We start from the raw sequence: 22,298 nt of genomic DNA, 5'->3' as shown, positions 1-22,298 counted from the left end.
CTTCCTTGATGTCATTGTTAACCCATTCATTATTTAATAGCATGTTATTCATTCTCCAAGAGTTTGAATGTTTTTGAGTTTTTTCCTTGAGGTTGATTTCCAAGTTTAAGGCATTGTGATCTGAGAAGATGCTTGATATAATTTCAATTTTCTTGAATTTATTGAGGCTTGTTTTGTGTCCTACCATGTGGTCTATCTTTGAAAATGTTCCATGTGCACTTGAGAAATATGTATATTTTGCCTCTTTGGGGTGTAAACTTCTATATATATCGACTAAGTCCATGTGATCTAAAGTGTTGTTCAGTGCCTCAATATCTTTGGTGTTTCTTTGCTTTGAAGATCTGTCCATTGTTGACAATGGGGTGTTAAAGTCCCCTACGATGAGTGTGTTGCTGCCTATATCTTTCTTGGAGTCTTTCAAAATTTTCCTTACATATTTGGGTGCTCCTAAGTTGGGTGCATATATATTTATAAGCGTTATATCTTCTTGATGGATTTTTCCCTTAAGTATTATGAAATGCCCTTCTTTGTCTCTTTTTATGGACTTTGCTGTGAAATCTGTTTTGTCTGATATAAGTATTGCTACCCCGGCTTTTTTTTCATGTCCATTTGCTTGGAATACATTTTTCCATCCCTTTACTTTCAGTCTGTGTAGATCTTTTGTTCTAAGGTGGGTCTCTTGTAGACAGCATATATGTGGGTCATTCATTCTAATCCATTCCGCTACCCTATGTCTTTTAATTGGAGCGTTTAATCCATTTATGTTTAAGGTTATTACTGATAAGTACTTATTCATTGTCATTTTCCCCCTTTGTACTCGTGTTCTTCTCTGTTTCTCTCTGTTTCTTTATCTTCTTAGAGCAGACCCTTTAGCATCTCTTGCATTGCTGGTTTGGTGGAGATGTATTCTTTTTGTCTTCCTTTGTCTGAGAAACGCCTTATTTCGCCTTCCATTTTGAATGAGAGCCTTGCTGGGTAGAGTATTCTTGGTTGTAGGCCTTTGTTTTTCATTGCTTGGAAAATTTTTTGCCATTCCCTTCTGGCTTGTAGTGTTTCTGCTGAGAAATCTGAGGATAGCCTTATTGGAGCTCCCTTGTATGGTATGAGTTGTTTCTCTCTTGCTGCTTTTAGGATTCTCTCTTTGTCTTTGGATGTTGCCATTTTAATTATGATGTGTCTTGAGGTGGGCCTGTTGGGGTTCATCTTCATTGGGACCCTCTGTGCCTCCTGGATTTGTGTGACTCTTTCTCTCCTCATGTGAGGGAAGTTTTCTGTCATTAGTTTTTCAAAGAGGTTTTCTATCCCTTGCTCTTCTTCTTCTCCTTCTGGAATTCCAATGATACAGATATTGTTACATTTCCTGTTGTCCTGCAGCTGTCTTAGAACCTCTTCAGTCTTGTTCAGTCTTTTTTCATTTTGTTGCATTGTCTGGGAGTTTTTGTGTACGTTGTCCTCCAACTCACTGATCCGATCTTCTGCTTCCTCTAGCCTGCTTTTAATTCCTTCTACTGTGTTCTTCAATTCAGAGATTGTATTCTTCATTTCCTCCTGGCTCTTATTGATAGCTTCCATGTCCTTTTTGATGCTGGTATAATTCTCAGTAAGTTCCTTATAGTTCTTCTGGAGTTCACTGTAGTTTTTCTGGAGTTCTTTGTAGTTTCCGCTGAGCTCATTTAGCTTCTCCATAATCCATGTTTTAAATTCTGTATCTGATATTTTGCTCCCCTCTATTTCATTTAGCACTGTTTCTGGGGATTCTACCTTTCCTTTTGATGGGGGGTTGTTTTTCTGTCTCCCCATTTTTGTGATTCCTTTTGTTTGTTGGTGCTTCTTGGAATGATCAGTTCTTCCTGGATCTGCTTCTGGTAGCGTCAGATCATGTATCAGACTGGCCCTAGGCAGTCTGTTGGAGACTTCCAGGGATCTACTGCCTTTGTCTCTCTTCTTTAGTTGTTACTATACTCAATCTGTGATCAGCCGTCAGGCTTAAGGACCGTGGGTGTGGCAACTTAATTCCTGTAGGCAGGGCTTTTATTTCCCCTTAGTATGACACCACTTGGAGGGGGATGGTCTGTCTGCTGTACTGGGGCTGAGTCAGCACTGGCTGGTCCTGGGAGGGGGTTAGTGTAGCTTCCACTTACTCCTCCGCCCTCCTGGATCTCCGTCTGTGTTGTCCTTGATGATATTTCTTTAATCTGTCTGGTTGTATTTCAGCTACTTTTTGGTGGATCTTTTTCACTGGTTAGTTGATTGAGAGTCACTCTGCCCACCTTGTCTTGAGATCTTTTGTGAAGGTGCTGCTAAAACATAATTACACAACCCAGGCAAGAAACCCACACCCTCCAATGTCTCCCCCAAATACAATCCCACTATAGGCTGCAAATGAGCCCGTGTTAATATACTTGTGGAGATACTGGGACTCTTATTTCGTAGGAGAAACAGAAAGGAGTTGTTTTAAATGAAGGAAGGGTAATTTTTGAGCTGGAAGTTGATAGAGTATTAATATTAGCAATTGGGATCAAGGTTATGTAAGAGAGCAATTAACACTTACACTGTCTGTTTGAAAAGGGGGGGAGGGTTACAGTGTGGAGTGTGAAAGTTGAAGTGTATAGTATTAGGATTATATAATCGGTATATACTATATGATTAGCGTGGGAGGTAGGGTAGACACAACAGACATCCAGGTAGACAGATAGCCAGAAATTGAAAGAGAGGGCTGGGGAGGTTAGAAGGTAGGTAATAGATTGAGAAAGAATTTTTTAAGGATAAAAATACAGAGTAGAAAATAGCAAGACAGGAAGGGAGAGAGGAAAGAGAGAGAGAAAGTAGAGAAGAGAAGGGTAGGAGAGAGAACAAAAGAAGAAGGGGAGGTAGAAGAGAGGGAACTGGATTAAAATTCTTTTTTAAATTATATGTTATAAAAAAGATTAGGAGATTAAAACATGATATAAAGTTGCAAGATAGAGAGAAAAAGTGAATATAGAGAGAGAGGAATAGGAGATAGGAAAGCAAGAGGATTTGGGAGGAAAAGAGCTCAGAGGAGGGAAGGAAATCAGGAGGAAGAGGAGATATTAGGGAGGGGAGGATTGAAATTGAAGAGTTGGCAAAAGATAGGATGAAGGAGAGAAATACAAGAGGTAGGGAAAGAAGTGGGGGGATGGGGTAGAAAAAGAGAAGGGGTAAGAATGGGAGAGTAAAGGGAGAGGGGGATAGATTAGAATTATAATTTGAATATTAAGAGATTAGAATATAAAGTGTAATAGGGAGAGAGAGAGATTATGTATAGGGAGAGAAGGAAAATAAGGACAAGAGATGAAAGAAAAATGAATGTAGACTGAAGGGGGACAAAATAAAGAAAGAAATTTAATAAAGTTGATGGTGCGTAGCGCAGAGAAAGGAGAGGGTGAGAAAGGGAGAGAACTTAAAATTATAAAATTAACTGAGAATAGGATGCAGGGGAGAATGCTAAGGGGAGAGAAGGGAGGGAAGGGGAGGGGAGGAAAGGAGTGAGAATAAGAAGGGACTGACGGTAGGGGCAGTTAGAGAGAGAGTGAGAGATAAAAGAGTGAGGATTTTAACTCAATTCAACTTTTATGCACAGTCTCTGGGTATTTTTGGTTTGTTTGTTTTTTGGTTTTTCCTTGTTTCCTTCCTGAGTCTGCTCCTATTCAAAATTCCATGAGTTTCAAATCTTTTCTGGTTGGTTGGCTGGCTGTGGGAGGGTTCTGCTTGATTCTGGGGTTGCTAGTCTTTTTTTCGTGGGCCTACCACCGCTCTGCTGTGAGCTGCCTTTAGTTGTCCCCTCCTGAGGCAGCCTCAGCCCTCCTCAGGCTTGTCCAGCTACTCCTTCCCTCTGTCGGTCCAGCCTGTGCCCGCCAGCAATCCCCGCCCTGCCTCCAGTCCTGTCTCTATTCCCAGGCTACAGCTTCTGCTCTCTTCCCTGTCTATATGCCTGCGCACCCTACCTCTCTCCCTGTCTCAAGATCGTCCTTTTGTTCTGCAGGACTCTGGCACAGTCGGTGAAAGCGCCGGGCCCAGTGGCCCTTTCCTGCCCAGGGCCTCTCCCCTAGTCTGGAGCTTTGCAGTGGCTTTCCTGCCTGTGCTCTTCTCCTTGCCCCAAAACTTTCTCTATTCCGAGCTACCGCTTCCGCTGGCTTCCCTGTCTATTGGCCTGCGAGCTCTATCTTTCTTCCCACCACAGCACCGTCCCTTTGTTCTGTGGGACTCTAGTGTGGTCGGTCAGCGCAGCACTCTACTTCCCCGGAGCTCTCTGCCGGTCTGGAGCTTCGCAGCAGCCCTTCCCTGCGGGCCCTTCTCCTTGCCCTAAAACTGTCTCCCCTCCAGAACCTCCGCCTCCGCTCTCTTCCCTACTTACACACCCTGCACGTCCTATTTCTCTCTTAGCCCTAAACCTGCCTTTTGTTCTGTGGGATTCTAGCGCGACTAAAGAGCAAACACTGATTTCAAGAACACAGTTCTCCCCCGGTCCGGAGTTCCGCAGCAGCTTTTCTGTGCGGCCCATCTCCTAGCCCCAAAACTGCTCCTTTGTTCTGTAGGGCCCTAGCGCAAGTGCTGGGTGCGCCCGGGATGCTGAGCTTTCCGTCGGAGGTTGCAACTGAGGATGTTTCTCTCTAGACTCAGGTCACACAGTTTCTCCCAGTCCTGGTTGTTCACTGTTCTCTCCCTCCTCTGGCTTTTTCGGCCAAATCCTCTCCCTAGCTCCCTACAAGAATTCACTCCCGGCTAGTGAGCTCTCCGGCTTGATACTGCAAATGCACAGAGTCTCAGAATGACTCAGCCTGCAGTTTGTGATAAACGCCTCCACCCCCCTCCACGCTGCTCCCACGATCTCCTCCCCATTCACGTTATCAGATATTCCCACTCACTCAGTCATTCCTCCCCGAGTTTTTTCCTCCTGGATTGTCTCCTTAACAGGAGCGAGCTGAGAACACTGTTCCTACTCCGCGGCCATCTTGGTCCCCCCTTGAACTGTTTAAATATTAATGATTCAGAGGAGATGTCAGTCAAATGGTAGACCAGGAAGTTCTATTTCCTCATTTTCCTATGGAAAATTTAAAAGCAAACAAAGAACAAAACAAAAAACCACCTAGAGACTGGCTAAAGTAACTTATAGGAGCTCTGGAAAACAATCAAAGGTTTATTGCAACCAATAAAGAAAAAGTGGATATCAAATGGTAGGAAGCCTACTGGAGTTTTATTCACCATTACACAATTTTTTTTTTCCTTCTGTTTTTTTTTTTTTTCAGATTTAATGTGTTTTATTGATTAAATTATTACATTTGTGCCAATTTCCCTTCCCTCTGCTCCCCTCCACCCGGTGGCCCCCCTCCCTCCAGTTGTCCCCCCCTTTTAGATTATGTTCATTAGTTGTGCATACAGTTCCTCCCAACCTCTCTCCGTCTATTCCATTCCCTCCTACCTTGATCCCCAATTCCTATATCATCTCCCTCCCTTTCCCCATTCCCCCTCCCTGTTGACCTCCCCCCAATATGCTTCCCGTACCCACAGTTCCTCTTCCACTCTCGTTGCCTATTTAGTTTGCCTTTGTTTCATCTCCCTAGCTTCTGTTTTTTTTTTAAACCAGTCCCTTTAACATCTCATATAACAGTGGTTTGGATCTAATGAACTCTTTCAGTTTTATTTTGTCCTGGAAACACTTTCTCTGTCCTTCTATTCTGAATGACAATTTCGCTGGATAGAGTATTCGTGGTTGTAGGTTTTGGATTTTCATTACTTTGAATATTTCTTGCCAGTCTCTTCTTGCCTGTAGGGTTTCCCTTGAGAAGTCAGCTGATAGTCTAATTGGGACCCCTTTGTACATAATTCTTTTCTTCTCTCTTGCTGCTTTTAAGATTCTCTCTTTATCTTTAATTTTTGACATTTTGATTATAATGTGTCTTGGAGTGGTTCTCCCTGGGTCCAGTCTCTTGGGAACTCTCCTTGCTTCCTGGACCTGCAGGTCTATTCCCTTCCCCAAGTCTGGGAAGTTCTCCTTTATTATATTTTCACTCAATTTTTCAAGTTCTAGTTCATCTTCCTCATTCTCTGGCAAACCAATGATTCTTATGTTGGGCCTTTTATAGCTGTCCCAGAGGTTTCTGATCCTCTCATTGTTGCTTCCCATTTCCTCTCGCTGCATTGGTTGACTGCTTGTTCCTTCTCCATATTCCAGTTCGTTGAAATGAACTCTGGATTTTATTTCCTTTCCTTCTGTCTCGTATGTGGTTTTGTTCCTTTCGTTATGAAAGTTTTTCGCTTCTTTCATATCTTTTTCCTGCTCTTTTGTGAATTCTGTAAGCCACCTGATAACAATGGCCCAGAACTGAGCCTCTGACAGGTTTCTTATCTGTTCATCTGTCAGGTTCTCTATCTGCTGCCTGGTGAGTTGTGTTACCGGTATTTCTAAAGTTGCCTGCCTCATTTTGACAGATGCGTTTTGTTTTCTTGGGCTGGCTGTCGGGGGCAGTGCCTGTGTACGCGTCACAAATTAGCGACCGGCGCCTGCCTGTCCGCGACCTATTTCTCAGCCCTGTGGTGCTTTCTTTTGGGGGCGGGGGTCCAAGATGGATTCACACAGTTATTCAGCTAGGAGACCGGGATCCGTCCTCCCGCCCCCCTGGGCCTCACTGTTCAAGGCGATGCGGCGGCCGCTCTCCCAAGCTCCGGAGTCGCGCACCGCCAGGGGCTTGCGCAGCCGGGACTCCTCGCTGCTCGCCGCTCCGGGTGCAACCGCAAACAGCACTGCCCTCTTTAACTCTTACCTGCCGAAATGGTACCGCTGGTTTATAACTTCATATGTTGGACTTCCGTGTAGTTTTATTTTCTGGAATTTCTAGTTATCCTTTGTTTTGAAGTAGTTGTATTCCTCTATAGTTGTAGAGGGAGACCTAGCGTGTCCGTCTAAGCCTCCATCTTGGCCGGAAGTCCGGTGCTGCATGGTCTTGATGTGGAGAAGGCAACAGCCTAGTTTCTGGTTTCCTCTCTCAAACCACAGGGAATAATAGGACACTGTTCTAACTTATCTGGGGTTTTCCTGAGTAGCTGGTCTTGTTTCACTTAACTTGGAGCTCAGGCAGGAAAATGCAGTGGGTGCTGCGTTGTAAAAGCTGCTAAGAATCTAAGACCCATAGATGCATGTGCCAGGAGGTTATGAGTAAAGACATTTAAATGACCATCTAAGGCAACAACCCAGTTCCCATTTCTTTTCTCTAAACTGGAGGAAGCAAAGTAGACCTTATTTGTAGCATTCTAACTTGTGTGTGGGCTGCTTAAAGGATGGGTCTCAGTTTTACCTAACTTGGCTCTCAGGCTGGGAAAAGCAGTGGGAAGCATCAAACACTTCTTGTAAAAGCTTCAGGTCTACAGACTCACAGGAGCCTGGAGCAAGAGGTTATGGGCGGAGGCATACAATAGACCATTGCAGGCCCCAGGGAGAAGTTAGGGTGACACTCTAGGAAATTAAGACACTCAAAAGCAGTATTGAAAACTCCACACACAAGCCCAGGTAAGGTGCATGCTAGAAAAAAGGCTGGAGAAGATCTTAAGACTTAATCTTGAGCTGATTCCAAGGACCAAAATTTGTACAGCTAATAAATAGAGGACTTCCTGCACAAATGTTTTAATTTTTATGAAGTACAATGTATCTCATTTTTTCCTTTTGTTACTAGTATTTTTGGTGCAAGAACTCAACAAAAACTAAATATTAACAATTCAGTTAATAAAACAGGGACAAAAAACTTGAATAGACATTTCTTCAAATAATATATACAGATGATCAATATATACAGAACATGAAAAGGTGCTCAACACCGCTAATCATTAGAAAATGCAAATAAAAACCACAATGTTATATTATTTCACATCCATTCAAATGACAAATATTTAAAAGAAAAACAGAAATAACAAGTGTCAATAAGGATGTGGGGAAACTGAAATCTTTTATGTTGTTGGTGGGAATATAAAATGATCACCATCAAAGGAAGAGTATTAACATTTTATTTTGATTATTAATATTTTTAAATCTCAGGGAAACACCCCAAAAGTGCATTAGTAGGAGACAGGATAAACAAATTTTGACTCTTTAACACATGGCTTGCCATTCCACAATGAAAAGGAACAAAGTAGTTTTATACACAACAATAACGATAAATAATAGTGACATGCTGAGAAAAAGGAGCTGGGAACAAGAAGAACATCTAGTGTGATTTGTTTATGTAAACTTTTCAAAAACAAAACACATCAATGGTGAAAAATGAACAATTGCCTGTGTTGTGTGTGGTGATATTGACTGGAAAAGGACATGAGGTAAATTTCTGAGGTGAAGGAAATGTTCTAATATTTGAAAATATATCAGTTATGTGTACTTCTGCATTTGCCAAAATTTATTGCATTGTACAGTTTGTATTTCTACATTTATAATTTGAACACAAAATAATGGATTTGTAAACGAAATGAATGAATGAGTGAATGAAAGCAAGCTGCCTTTTAGTTAAAAAAAAATTGTGTCTTTTGACCCCAAAATTTCACTTGTGACAAAATGTTCCAAAGAGATAATAACATGCATCTATCTATGTATCTACCATGTATTTATCATATTATACTTTTATTGGTTTCTTGTGCATTATAAAAACTAGAACAACCTGCAAGTCCTTTGGGGATCATTTGAATAAAATATATCGCCATTTAATGTAAAAATATGCAGCCATTTAAAATTGGAATGTATATCTAAGCTTATTGGCAGGAACAGATGTATGTGACTTTTTGAGTACAAAAATATATTAAAATAGTATATGTAGTATTTCTCCTTATATATATTATTTGTATAGTTCAGTAGGTAGATAGATACATAGAGAACATATTCATGAAAGGATAGACACAAAATAATAAACACTATATTTAAAGAGTTTGACTTCAAAGTAACTTCTACTTCAATAATTATACATTTATGAAAAATGTTATAATAAGAATATATTATTTAAATAAGCAGAGAAAATATAAAGCTATTTTCATTTTGAAGAATAAAATGTAAGTTACTTTTGAAAACAATTTCTCTTTACATTAATGTGAGGAAATGCATGATTTCTTCTGCCAGGGAATTAAATAACACTAAGGTATAATTAATCCTGTAGAAAAACAGATTAACAACAATTTCTGTATTCTCTACCATTTATTTGTGGTCAATAACAAGATCTTTTTCATTTACAGAATTCATAAACAATTTTAAAATATACAAAGTATATTCTAATTAACTTGTCTTTTTTGGTTTGTGTGTATGTCTGTGTATAATTAATTTTAAATAGTATTCTGTTAAATTCAACGTTCATATACAGAAGGCAGATGATTGTCAAAGAGACAAGATAAGAAAAGACATGTTTGTTCACCTTCCAGAAGTGAAGATTTCTAATTAATTTTGCTTTCACGTTACAGATGTCACTTGCGGTAATCTATCAACTTTCCAACTGGCAGGCTAGCTGATGAAAATTCAACCTACATTTTCTATTCTTCTTGGTGTTTTTACAGGTTGCTTAATGTTAAAATAAGCAATAAAAAAGTTTAAGGATTGATTTAAACCTTATTAATGGAATTGTGCAAATGTATCTTCAAGAGCCTTTTGTTATCCTAGAAGGAAGTTTTTATTTTCCAAGCTCTTACTTTAATGTGCTTAAGAGTAATGTATACATAGGCATTTGAATTGTGAATAGAAATACTATGTAATATGAATAATAATTATTTTTAACAAATCATATACCTAACAGTTTTTAATTACCATAGAGGATATATAATAAATGAAAATGAATGATTTTTAGCCTATTTGGAGAAATTTCACCTTACTCTTGTATACAAGCAAATTTGTCTACAAGTTTCAATAGGCACTTAGACACATTCAATAGTACAAAACCCCACTTCATTTACAGCAGCTTTAAGCATGTTCTGTTATTTACAGAACATCTTTTCAAAATGCCCATTATATTTAAGGAGAACTTAACAATGAATAGCTATTATTTATAACGATTGAAAAAAAATTAAAGTATCCTTTTCTCAGCATTAATCATCTTTATTTTCCAATATATAAATGGATTCATTGTTGTTGAATTGCTTTTCCAGGCTAGAAAAGTCAGTTTACCATAGTCTGAGAAACAGACTCTAATATTTGCATGCATATGATTATTGGGACATGGTCTCAAAAATATCAGCTGTGAGTGAGTGGGTATCACCAGAGTATCTTTGCAATATAATCTTTTCCTATAAGTCAGCGGGAAACTGCTTGGCCAGTTGCCTGTTGAGCAGCCCAGCACCAAGGAATAGACAAGAGTCACACAAGGTAACTATACTATTCACTCAGCTTTTATTGAATGTAGGTTCACTCAAAGTATAACATCAACATGCATTAGTATCCTACTCATACTCTAATAATCTAAGAGAAATAACACACACACACACACACACACACACAGAGAGCAATCAATGGAGGGAAACGAACCTGAGTCCCAGAGTCTCAGTCTGCAGGTCTGGGAGACAGCACAGTGGGAAAGGGAGTTGTCAACGTCTTGCAAGGAAGGATCTCGGGAGCCAGGTGGGCAGCAGGGCGGACATAGTCCTCCATACAGCAGCTCATGCCAAGGGAGATCAGTGTGGCATGGAGCAGCACTCTAGTGTGAGGAGCTCAGCTGTCTCAGAAGTGGTCCCGAGGTTGCCTTAGTTATACCTTGAAAGTGTTGTACTCCACCCTTCTTGGTCTTTGTGTTAAATGTCTTGGCACCCCTGATGCCATATGGGGAATTTGCCCAGGACCCTATCTATGAGTGGTCCCATTCTGTAGCTATGGCTGTTCTGATTACATATGCAGATACCTTATGTGTATCTCTTTGCCTGATGTATTTAACATGACTTTGATAGTTTTCCACTGGAACCAAAGTGTCATGGCTGACTGGTAAGCCATCTTGGTTGACATGAGTGACTCGGCTTTGTTTTATATCCTCTATGCTATCTTGACCAATGCCATTTTATTGGTCCTGCTCTCCACAGTGTGGAAAGAGATTGGACAGTAAGAGTAGCTGTACTGTCCTAAAATTACACCAGAGGACTTGAACAACCTCATAGAGAGTTCTTGGGCTGGCATGACCTTAACAGGTAACCCAAATGGAGGCAAGGTTGCTCAGCCTTTGTAACCTCTCCATCATTCAGTCTTTAGATGTGGGAAGCCCCCAGAAAAAGACTGTCACTTTGGCAGTACCACGTCCATTAAAAATACCACAATGTAACTGGGTGAGTAATACCATAGACCTGAACAAGGGAGGAATCTGGATGTTTTACCACAGCATCCACTACAACTAGTAAAAACTGTACACAAAGCTAGAACACAAAAAGAAAAAAGTAAGCATCTCCCACAATCCCATCAACCATATATAAGCAACGTTACCTTTCTGTTTGATCTTTGTATATCACCCAAGCCTAAAAACTAACAAGCCATTCCTGAGTTCTCCCTTACCCTCTTCCTCACTCCCACATCCAATAACCTAGAAACGATTGACAATTTTATATGCTAAATGTTTCTTAAATCTATCCTTCTTCCACTGTTATCCCCATTTCATGGACCTAATTCAGGCCCTCAACATCTTTTGCTCCATTTATGAGTTATGCAGTTTTATTCATTCCCTAACTCATTGGCTGTTGTTGTTTCACTCCTCCTTGACTTAAGTCTTTCAGCTGGACTTCTTCCCAACATATACTACAGTGTTTTATGTTTTGTTTGCTTAATTGAATTTTTTCCCTGAAATATTATTTCTGTACATAACATTGTCTGTACTTAACAATGCCCTCTGCCAAATACATACACAGACCCCCATGTGCCCCTCTTCCTCACTTTGGCTCTATTACTGACCTGTTTAACTCCTCCTCATCTTTTCAAGCTCACTGTTCCCTTACAATGTTCCCCACCCCCATCCTAAACTGTTCTCAAACCACCATCTAAGTACCTCTATTAGAACATTTACTAATATATGCTTAAAGACCTCCAGTGATTTTCCATTATGTTTACTATAAAATCCAAATGTTTTACTCTAGTTTACAAAGCCCTACATAATCTGACCTTTGTCTGCCTTTCAGAACCGGTCATTCTTGTTGTTGTTGTTGTTCTCCTCCTCCTCCTCCTTCTCCTCCTTCTGTCCTTCTCCTTTCTATTCCTCCTCTTCCTCCTTCTTCTTCCTCTTCTTCCTCTTCTTCTTTCTTCTTCTCCTCCCCTCTCCCTCCTCCCCTCCCCCTCCTCCCCTCCCCCTCCTCCCCTCCCCTTCCGCCTCCTCACCTCCTCCTCCTCCTCTCCTCCCCCTCCTCCCCCCTCCTCCTTCTTCTTCTTCTTCAAGTGTACAACCTAAAGATTAGCTAATCATAACCTTTCCATAGTGTTCCTCTAGATATTCCCAATACCCCAATTGACACCATATATAGTTACCACAATATTATTGACTACATCTTTCTTTTCTTTAATTATATAGCCACCATGTATTGGGGACTTTTTGCTTAGCTGTCTGCTTTGCCTGGAATGTTATTGTCTTTTTACGTGGTCTGCTTCTTGTTATTGAATTCTCCAGTTAAATATTATCTTCTGAAAGAGCTCTCTTGAGCACTTCAACTTAGTTACCAAGTCATTAATACAGCCCTCTTTCATTTTCTTTATAGCACTTATCACTTTGGCTACTGCTTTCCCTACAATTTGAATATAACCCCAAGATGACATTAGATCTATGTTTGGCTTATCTACCACTGCTTCCACAGCATCTAGAAAATTGCCTGACACATATTAGCCAGTTGATAAATAGTTGGTGAATCAACTATTTGTCTTTTTTACTTTTAAACTATATGTTTCTCAAACTTAGATCATGTGCCTTAATTTTAAATGCCAATGTTTATCACTAACTCCAAACAAAAGTGCACAGAAAGAGCATAGGTTCAATAATGTTGTAAGATTTAACTACTTTATTTTTATGATTTTGGGTCATGTATTGTGGGGTTCTTGGGATCATGTCCATTTGTCATGTTTTGTGATTGCTTGTTTTACATTTCTTAAAACCTTACAGAAATAGTCTAAGTCTATGAGTTCTTTCTTTTCAATGCATTTATTATTATTATATTATTATTTCTAATAGTTCATTTTTATTGTATTTTTCCATTACCATTTATCCCCTCTATGCCCTCTTCCACCTCCACCCACACAAGTAGACTAGAAAAATATGTAAATATATAGAGGATAAAAGTACCCAGATCTCTCATTGCCAAAAAAGAAAGTTACAAATAAAAATATAAAAATGGGAGCAGGCTGGGAATGAATTCTGTGGATAGGTTTTAGAATTGGAGGTATTGGATAATCAAACACCTAAGGATAAATATAACCAAGATAATGAGTTTTCCCTAAAAAGTATAAAACATTGCTGAAAGAAATTGAAGAAGATCAAAGTAAGTGGAAAGACAAGTGTTCATAGAAAAGCTTGATATTGTTAAGATGTAAATTCTACTCAAAGTGTTTACAGATTCACTACAATCCTCCTCAAATTTTTGCGACCTGTTTCTTCAGAAACAAAAACTTATCCTCAAATTCATATGGAGTGGTTAGGGGCTCTGAATACCAAAAAAAATTTTGAAAAAGAATACATTTGGAAGACTCACTTACTACAAAGCTATGACAATTAAGACAGTGTAGTACTTCCATAAGTATATACATATAGACCAATAGAATAGAATTGAGAATCCAGAAACAAACCCATATATCTGTGACCAATTGACTTTTGACATGTGTTTCAAATTCATCAATGGAGAAAGAATAGTGTCTCCACAAATGGTGCTGAAACAACTGGATATCCACATGCAAAATAATGAAATTAAATCACTACCTCTTATCATATAAATAAATTAATTCAAAATGCATTAGTGACCTAAATATAAGATCTAAAAGCATAAAATTTATAAGAAAATGAGGGTTAAATTTTTATGATTTTTAATTTAGTAATGAAGTCTCAGATATGACACCAAAATATAAAAAAAAGAAAAGAAAAGAAAAAAATAGTTAAATTGAGCTCCATCAGAATTTTAAACCTTTGTGAATGATCCATGGACATGGATAACTAAATGGGGATGGACAGTGGGAGAGGAGGGAAGTGGATGGAGCAGGGGAAAGCAAAGTTGGAAAAATGGGACAACTGTAATAAAAAAACAATAAAAAAATTAAAAATAAAATAAATTAAATTTTAAAAAATTTAAAAGAAATACAATATTAAAAAAAATATTATCAAAAAAGCATAACTACAACCTAAAAATACTCAAGAAGAGCCCTGGCTGGTGTGGCTCAGTGGGTTGAGTGTTGGTCTGCAAACCAAAAGGTCTCGGTTTGATTCCCAGTCAGAGCACATCCCCTGGTTGGTAGCGTGCGAGAGGCAGCCAATCAATGTATCTCTCATACATTGGTGTTTCTCTCTTTTCTAAAAAAACAAAACAAAACTGGAGATGATATTTGCAAATCATATGTATGATATGAGTTCAATATTCATTGTATATAAAGAACTCTTACAACTTAACAGCATAAAAGACAATCCAATTAAAAAAGACAAAGAACTTCAATAGATTTTCTCCAAATAACATATAAAAATGGCCAATAAGCACATGAAAAGAACTCAACTCATTAGTCATTAGGACAATGCAAGTAAAAATCATAATAAGATACCTTTTCACACTCACTAGCATAGCAATACTTAAAAATTTTAAAAAATAAATAAGTTTTACGAGGGTGTAGAGAAATTGGAATTCTCAAACATTTTTAGTGAGAATGTAAAAATGGTGCTCCTGTTGTAGGAAACAGTTCAGCAGTTCTTCAAAAAGCCAAACATAGAATTAATGTATAATCCAGAAATTCCATTTCTTGGCATGTACCTCAAAGAATCTTAAACAAGGACTCACAGAAATACTTACTCATACAACAATGTTCACTGAAGCATTATTCACCATAGCCATAAGCTAGAAACAACTTGAGAGTCCATCAACAAATGAAGGAACAAAAGTATAAATATACATATAATATAATATTATTCAGCCATCAAAAGGAATAAAGTTCTGATACATGCAACAACATGGATATAGCTTGAAAACATGTTACATGAAATGAGTTGAATACAAAAAGGGAAAAGTATTTTATAATTCCATTTATATGAAATATCTAGACAGGCAAATTTATAGAGACAGGAAGTAGATTAGTGGTTACCACAGACTGGGGTAGAGAAGAATGGATAGTTATTGCTTAATAGTTTCTTTTTACAATAATTAAATCTAGTTTGGAAATATATAGTGATGATGTTCACACAACATTGTGAATATAATTAATTTACACTAAAATGCCTAACATGGCAAATTTTATGTTATATATGTACACACACACACACACATATCCCATACAATTAGTTATGAGAAAAAGAAGGCATTAGGTAAAAATTATGAAAATCTAAAGAAAATGTGGACTTTAATGTATTGATATTGGTTAATTAATTGTGGCAAGAAACAATACTAATATTAGATGATAAGAATAGGGGAAACTGCATATATGGAAATTTTCTGTATTATGTTTTCAATTTTTCTATCACCGAAAACTATTGAAATATAAAGAATATTTTTAAAAACAGATTAGTACAATAGGAGAAGGTTTGGAAAATCTATATAAAGCAAAATAATTTTTAAAATTACATATAGAAACAGAAATAAAGGTATTTTTGTAAAACATAAAGTCCAGAAATAGACACAGTAACAAATAATAGTGCTGCATCTCATAATAGAAGTGACAATGTATTGGTTTTCTTTCATATGTTGTACACTTTATTTACATAATTCTCAGTCCTCCCAATGATCCTTCAAGTCAAGTACTACATGGCCACAATTTACACACAAGGAAGTTTTGGATCAGTTGAAGTCACATAACCAGGACAACATGGCACAGCTCATAAGTAACAGAACATGAAATTGAAACCAAGTCTGCATGATTATCAAACCTGTGGTCTTAAAGGATGTTTTAAAATTTGGGGGGCAAATAAATAATCTAAATAAGCTTTCTAAATGCAACAAGGTATACTCTACATGGATTACACACAATTCATCAAATTATAGAAAATCAAACAATATATTTTAAATACTTATCATATTTATATAAAATATGTTATCTTTGAAGTGATAATTATAAGGAATAAAACTGCCATGCTTGAATGTAAAAACTTTAAAGTATAAAATAACAAAGTAGGAGGGACCACAATTCCTGATATCAAACTATATTACAAGGACACTGTAATCAAAACAGTCTGGTGCTGACATAAGAACAGACACATAGATCAATGGAACAGAATAGAGAACCCAGAAATAAACCCATATCTCTATGGTCACTTAATATTTGAAAAAAGGGGAAGAAGCATAAAATGGAGTAAAAATAGCCTCTTCAACAAATGGTGTTGGGTAACTGGAGTGATACATGCAAAGAAATGAAACTAGACCATCAACTTACACCATACACCAGAATAAGATCAAAATCAATAAAATACTTAAACATAAGCCATGCCAACATAGAAGTCCTAGAGAAAAACATAGCCAGTATAATTTCAGATATCTCACAGAACAATATTTTTTGCAGATACACTCTTTAGGTCAAGGGAAATAAAGGAAAGAATAAACAAATGGGACTACATCAAATTTAAAGTATTCTGCATGGCTAAAGAACACATCATCAGAATGAAAAGGGAACCAACCATAAGGGAAAACATATTTTCCAATGATACCTTGGAAAAATGACTCATATGACTCAACACCAGGAAGACAAACAATCCAATTAAAAAATGGGTAAAGGACCTGAACAAAGACTTCTCCAAGGAGGACATACAGAGGGTCCACAGACATATGAAAAGATGCTCAATATCACTAGCCATCAGAGAGATGCAAATAAAACCACAATGAGATACTACTTCACACCAGTCAAAATGGCCATCATTAACAAACCAACAAACAACAAGTGCTAGTGAGAATGTGGAGACAAGGGAAGCCTAATGCACTGTTGTCAAAATGCAGATAGTGCAGCCATTGTGGAAAACAGTATGGAATTTCCTCAAAAAAACTAAAAATAGAACTGCCTTTTGATCCAGTGATTCCACTGCTGGGATTATACCCTATAAATCCTGAAATACCAATTTAAGGAACCTGTGCTACCTCTATGTTCATAGCAGCATGATTTACAATAGCCAAGTGCTGGAAACAGCTTAAGTGCCCATCAGTGGGTCAAAAAGTGTGGTACATTTACACAATGGAATGCTATGCTGCAGAAAGAAAGAAGGAACTCCTACCATTTGCAACAACATGGTTGGAACTAGAGAGAATTGCGCTAAGCAAAATAAGCCAAGCAACGAAAGACAAATACCATATTATATTATCTAATACAGGAAACTAATGAACAGCACAAACAAATCAGCAAAATAGAACTAGAGACATGAAAACAAAGAACAGAATGACAAGGAACAGAGGGGAAGGGGAGAGGAGCAAGGGGGGAAAGAAAAGGAAAGGTCTAGTCAAGGAACATGTATGAAGGACCCATGGACAACAGGGTGGCGATTGACTGTGGGAGCGGGGTTGGGGACGGCGGGGCAAGGGAAAGCAATGGGGGAAGTTGGGATAACTGTAAAAGAACAACTATAAAAAAAGGCAAAAAAAAAGAAATAATATAAAAATAAGATAGAAATTGTGAAAATTATTGCACTGTTTATAACCCAGGGACTGCATTTATGATAGAGCAAGAATATATTAAATTTTACAGAAATTATATAAAGCTATCAATTAAAAAGTGGACAATGAATTTAAGCAGATATTTCACATGTTGGGAAATTAATGACTGAGCATGTTGGAAAATGTGAGTCCACACTAAACACGATCACACTAGAATCACCTCTGTATTTTATGAAAGCACAAAAATATTTATAATAATAATGATTGGTACTCATAAGGTGTTAATGTATTTCAACTCAATTGCCATTGCCAATTAGAATAAACCTTTTAAAAAACAATATGGCAGTGTGAACTGTGAACTACTGCTAGGTGTTCTCTTAAAATGTTATTTTTTAAATTTGCTTTATTGTAGTTTTTCCATTACCATTTAGTCTCCTTATGTCCCCTTACCTGCAGAAATCACCACACTGTTGTCCATGTCCATAAGTCCTTTCTCCTTTTTGCTCAAACCCTCCACTCACTAACCAACGCCCCCTTAGCTCTCATCCTGCTCTCCATCTTTGAGTCTGTCTCTATTTTGCTTGGTAGTTCAGTTTGTCATTAGATTCCACATATGAATGTAATCATATGGTATTTGTCTTTCTCTGACTGGCTTGTTTCACTTAGCATAATGTTCTCCAGGTCTATCCATGCTGTTGCACAAAGTAAAATTTTCTTCCTTTTTTATGGCCGTGGTGTAAATGTTCCATACCTGTTTTATCCACCCATCTACTGACGGACACGGGTTGCTTCCGTATCTTGGTGACTGTAAATTACACTGCAATGAATGTGATTTACCACATAAACTAAATAAAGGATAAAAACCACATGACCATATCTATAGATGCAGAAAAAGCATCTGATAAAAACCAGCACCCATTTATGATAAAAAATCTCAACAAAGTGAGATCATTCTAAGAAGCACCAACAAACAATAGGAGTCACAAAAATGGGGAGACAGAGAAACAACCCCCCACCGAAAGGAAAGGTAGAGTCCCCAGAAAGAGTGCTAAATGAAATAGGGGGGAGCCAACTATCAGATATGGAATTGAAAGCATGGATTATGGAGAAGCTCAATGAGCTCAGTGGAAACTACAAAGAACTCCAGAAAAACTACAGTGAACTCCAGAAAAACTATAAGGAACTTACTGAGAATTATACCAGCATCAAAAAGGACATGGAAGCTATCAATAAGAGCCAGGAGGAAATGAAGAATACGATCTCTGAATTGAAGAACACAGTAGAAGGGATTAAAAGCAGGCTAGAGGAAGCAGAAGATCAGATCAGCGAGCTGGAGGACAATGTAGACAAAAACTCACAGACAGTGCAACAAAATGAAAAAATACTGAACAAGACTGAAGAAGCTCTAAGACAACTGCAGGACAACAATAAAACGTAATAATATCCGTATCTTAGGAATTCCAGAAGGAGAAGAAGAAGAGCAAGGGATAGAAAACCTCTTTGAAAAACTAATGACAGAAAACTTCCCTAACATGAGGAGAGAAAGAATCATGCAAGTCCAGGAAGCACAGAGGGTCCCAATGAAGATGAACCCCAACAGGCCCACTTCAAGACACATCATAATTAAAATGCCAACATTCAAAGACAAAGAGAGAATCCGAAAAGCAGCAAGAGAGAAACAACTAATAACATACAAGGGAGCTCCAATAAGGCTATCATCAGATTTATCACCAGAAACACTACAAGCCAGAAGGGAATGGCAAAATATATTCCAAGTAATGAAAAACAAAGGCCTACAACCAAGACTACTCTACCCAGCAAGGCTCATTCAAAATGGAAGGTGAAATAAGGAGTTTCCAAGACAAAAGAAGGCTAAAAGAATACATCTCTACCAAACCAGCATTGCAAGAGATGCTAAAGGGTCTGCTCTAAGAAGATAAAGAAACAGAGAGAAACAGAGAAGAACACGAGTACAAAGGGGGAAAATGACAATGAATAAGTACAGAAAAAAAGAAGGAACTTCTACCATTTGCAACAACATGATTGGAACTAGAAAGAATTATGCTTAGCGAAATAAGCCAGGCAACAAAAGAAAATTACCTTATGCTATCACCTGTTACAGGAAACTAATGAACAACACAAACAAATGAGCAAAATTGAACCAGAGGTATGTAAACAAGGAATAAACTAACAGTAACAAAGGGGGAGATGGGAGGGAGAGAAGTGGTAAGAAGGGGAAGGGTCTAGTCAAAGAGCATGTATAAATGACCCATGGACATGGACAACTGGGTGGAGACTGAATGTGGAAGAAGGGGGGGCAGGGTGCAGGGAAGCAAGAGGGGGAAAAAAGTGAGACAACTGTAATGGAAAAACAAACAAAAATTTTTAGTGGGGGGAAAAAATAAAAATATAAAGAATAGATATGCAAGTTCAGTGAATATTAGAAGGACAAGGATTTTCCTTCACACTGTATATTTTTCTCCCTAACTGATCCCTCCAGAATTTGGCATTCTAAAGAATTAAGTAATGACCTAACTTTCTTTGCATAAAACTAATAAGACCAGTTGTTAATAGAGGTGGTTTTTTTTTTCTTTTTTAACTAAGACTTTGAATGGAATGTCATGCCTAAAGGAGACATGCTTGGGCTTTGGTTGTTACCAAAAAGCCCTGAGCAACTGGGACTGACTTTCAAAGGTAATAAAAGTCCACGAGGTAAAAGGCCTGGTACCTTGGATGGATGAGCGGTCCATAGCAATCTTTCCAGGGAAGGAATGAAGGTTGTTTTCCTGAAAGATGGCTAGAATGGGTCTTAAGGCACAATGGAAAACCAGGAGGACCTGGAAAAGACAGGTGTTTACAGGCAAGGCTGAATGCCAGGTATGTGGATCTGCTTCTGTGCCTTGAAGGGGAGACTGAAGGTCACCCTAAATGTTCCTTGCATAAGTTCCAGCAAAGCAGAACTAAAGATCATAAGTGATCATTTGCTGCTCTTGTTGTGTTTATGCAAATGAACAGGATAAATTAAAAATGGACTTAATGCAGTCCCTTTAATGACAAGGAGGGTAATCTTAGGGAGAAAAATCACGATTCAAAGAAGATCACAATGCCCAGTGGTAGACTATAAAGTAGTGCAACTAACCATCTTTAAAGTTTCTTTTCATTTAAAATTTGTTTTCATTTGAAAGTTAAACTATGTCTGTGGCATTTTCAAAGATGTTTAATTTACAGGCAAGAAGAATGTCAAATGCCTTGCAACTGGATGTCTTTCCAATAAGACAGTCCTACAGATTTAGAGACTTGTATGTGGGTTATGTTACATAAATTAACATGTGTTTTCTGTTTTCAAAGGGCATAAGCCTACGATCTCATTACCTGAGTGATTGTCTGTACATATAGGCCTCACTTAATCCTGTCTGCATTGCTGCCTCCTGAGACTCAATGGTTTGGCTGAACTAAGTGGCTGGGTTGGTGAAGAACGGGGTGGTCTGTGGGCTCCACTTTAAAACTGGTTTCTCTTTTCTATCCTAATGGCTTGGACAGAAAGAGCCCAGAGGCCTGAGAGGGGGGAAACCTAAAATATTTCCCTCAGTCCAAACTAAGTATAATGGGCAAAAGGGTTTTGGACAGGTGAGATGTACCTGGCACACCTTCCTCCAAAGAAGCCCTTTTTTCCCCTCATGTGGGACATTGAAAAATTAATACCTATCTTCTGTCATCTAGTGGTTATGGATTGAATGATGTCCTTTAACCCTGTTGCCCCCAGAATACAACAAGGATGCCAGCCTGTCAAACCAAGCATGCCGTTGTCCAGAGACAGCCAACCAACCTGGAGTCTGCACAATCTTTCCCCTTGTGGGAAGGCCAACCTCCCCTCCACACCCCCACTCTTATTAGGCATTTCTTGACCTAAGTGTAGGTAGGACGACGACCACGTCCAGCTTGAAGCAGCTAGAGGAGCTCGAGACCTTCGTCCATTGTCCTTTATAAGATTGTAAAGGGTCTTAAGTCTGAGAGGGAGGGATTGTTATTTTTTATTGTTAAAATATTTAAATAATTAATTAATTATTGTTTTAAAAAAGAAGAAGAATATATGAAAGGGTGAGGCAGGAGAGCTTGTATGTATGACCCATGGGCATGGACATGGGGAGGGGATTGTTGGGGAAGGGGGGTGCTGGGCGGAGGGGAGCAAAGGGGAAAAAATTGGAACTATTGTAACAATATAATCAATAAAATATATTTAAAAAAAGATAAACTTCTAATAAATACATCATTTATGCTAGTGTAAAAGAAATCTCAACAAAGTTGGAATAAAGGGAACATACATAAATATAATAAAGGCCATATAAGACAAATCCACTACCACAATCATACTCAATGGGCAAAAACTATAAGGGTTCCCCTTAAGATCAGAAACAAGACATCGATATCTGCTTTTACCTCTTATTCAACATAGTACTGGAAGTCCTAGCCACAGCAATCAGACAAGAAGAGGACATAAAAGGCATACAAATAGGAAAGGAAGAAGTAAAACTGTCTTTATTTGCAGA

At 38.3% G+C, this 22,298-nt stretch overlaps 1 pseudogene; it reads right to left on the bottom strand.

Moving 5' to 3' along the window:
• Positions 1 to 18,229, bottom strand: part of LOC149990779 (hydroxyacyl-coenzyme A dehydrogenase, mitochondrial pseudogene) — a 30,242-nt pseudogene extending 12,013 nt beyond the window's left edge.
• Between the last annotated feature and the right edge of the window lie 4,069 nt (positions 18,230 to 22,298).

Source organism: Furipterus horrens, unplaced genomic scaffold (assembly GCF_987537825.1).
Source record: "Furipterus horrens unplaced genomic scaffold, mFurHor1.1.pri manual_scaffold_17, whole genome shotgun sequence".
In the NCBI taxonomy this organism is placed as follows: domain Eukaryota; kingdom Metazoa; phylum Chordata; class Mammalia; order Chiroptera; family Furipteridae; genus Furipterus; species Furipterus horrens.
The sequence above is the reverse complement of the archived record's forward strand: the minus strand, read 5'-3'. Positions and strand labels throughout refer to the sequence as shown.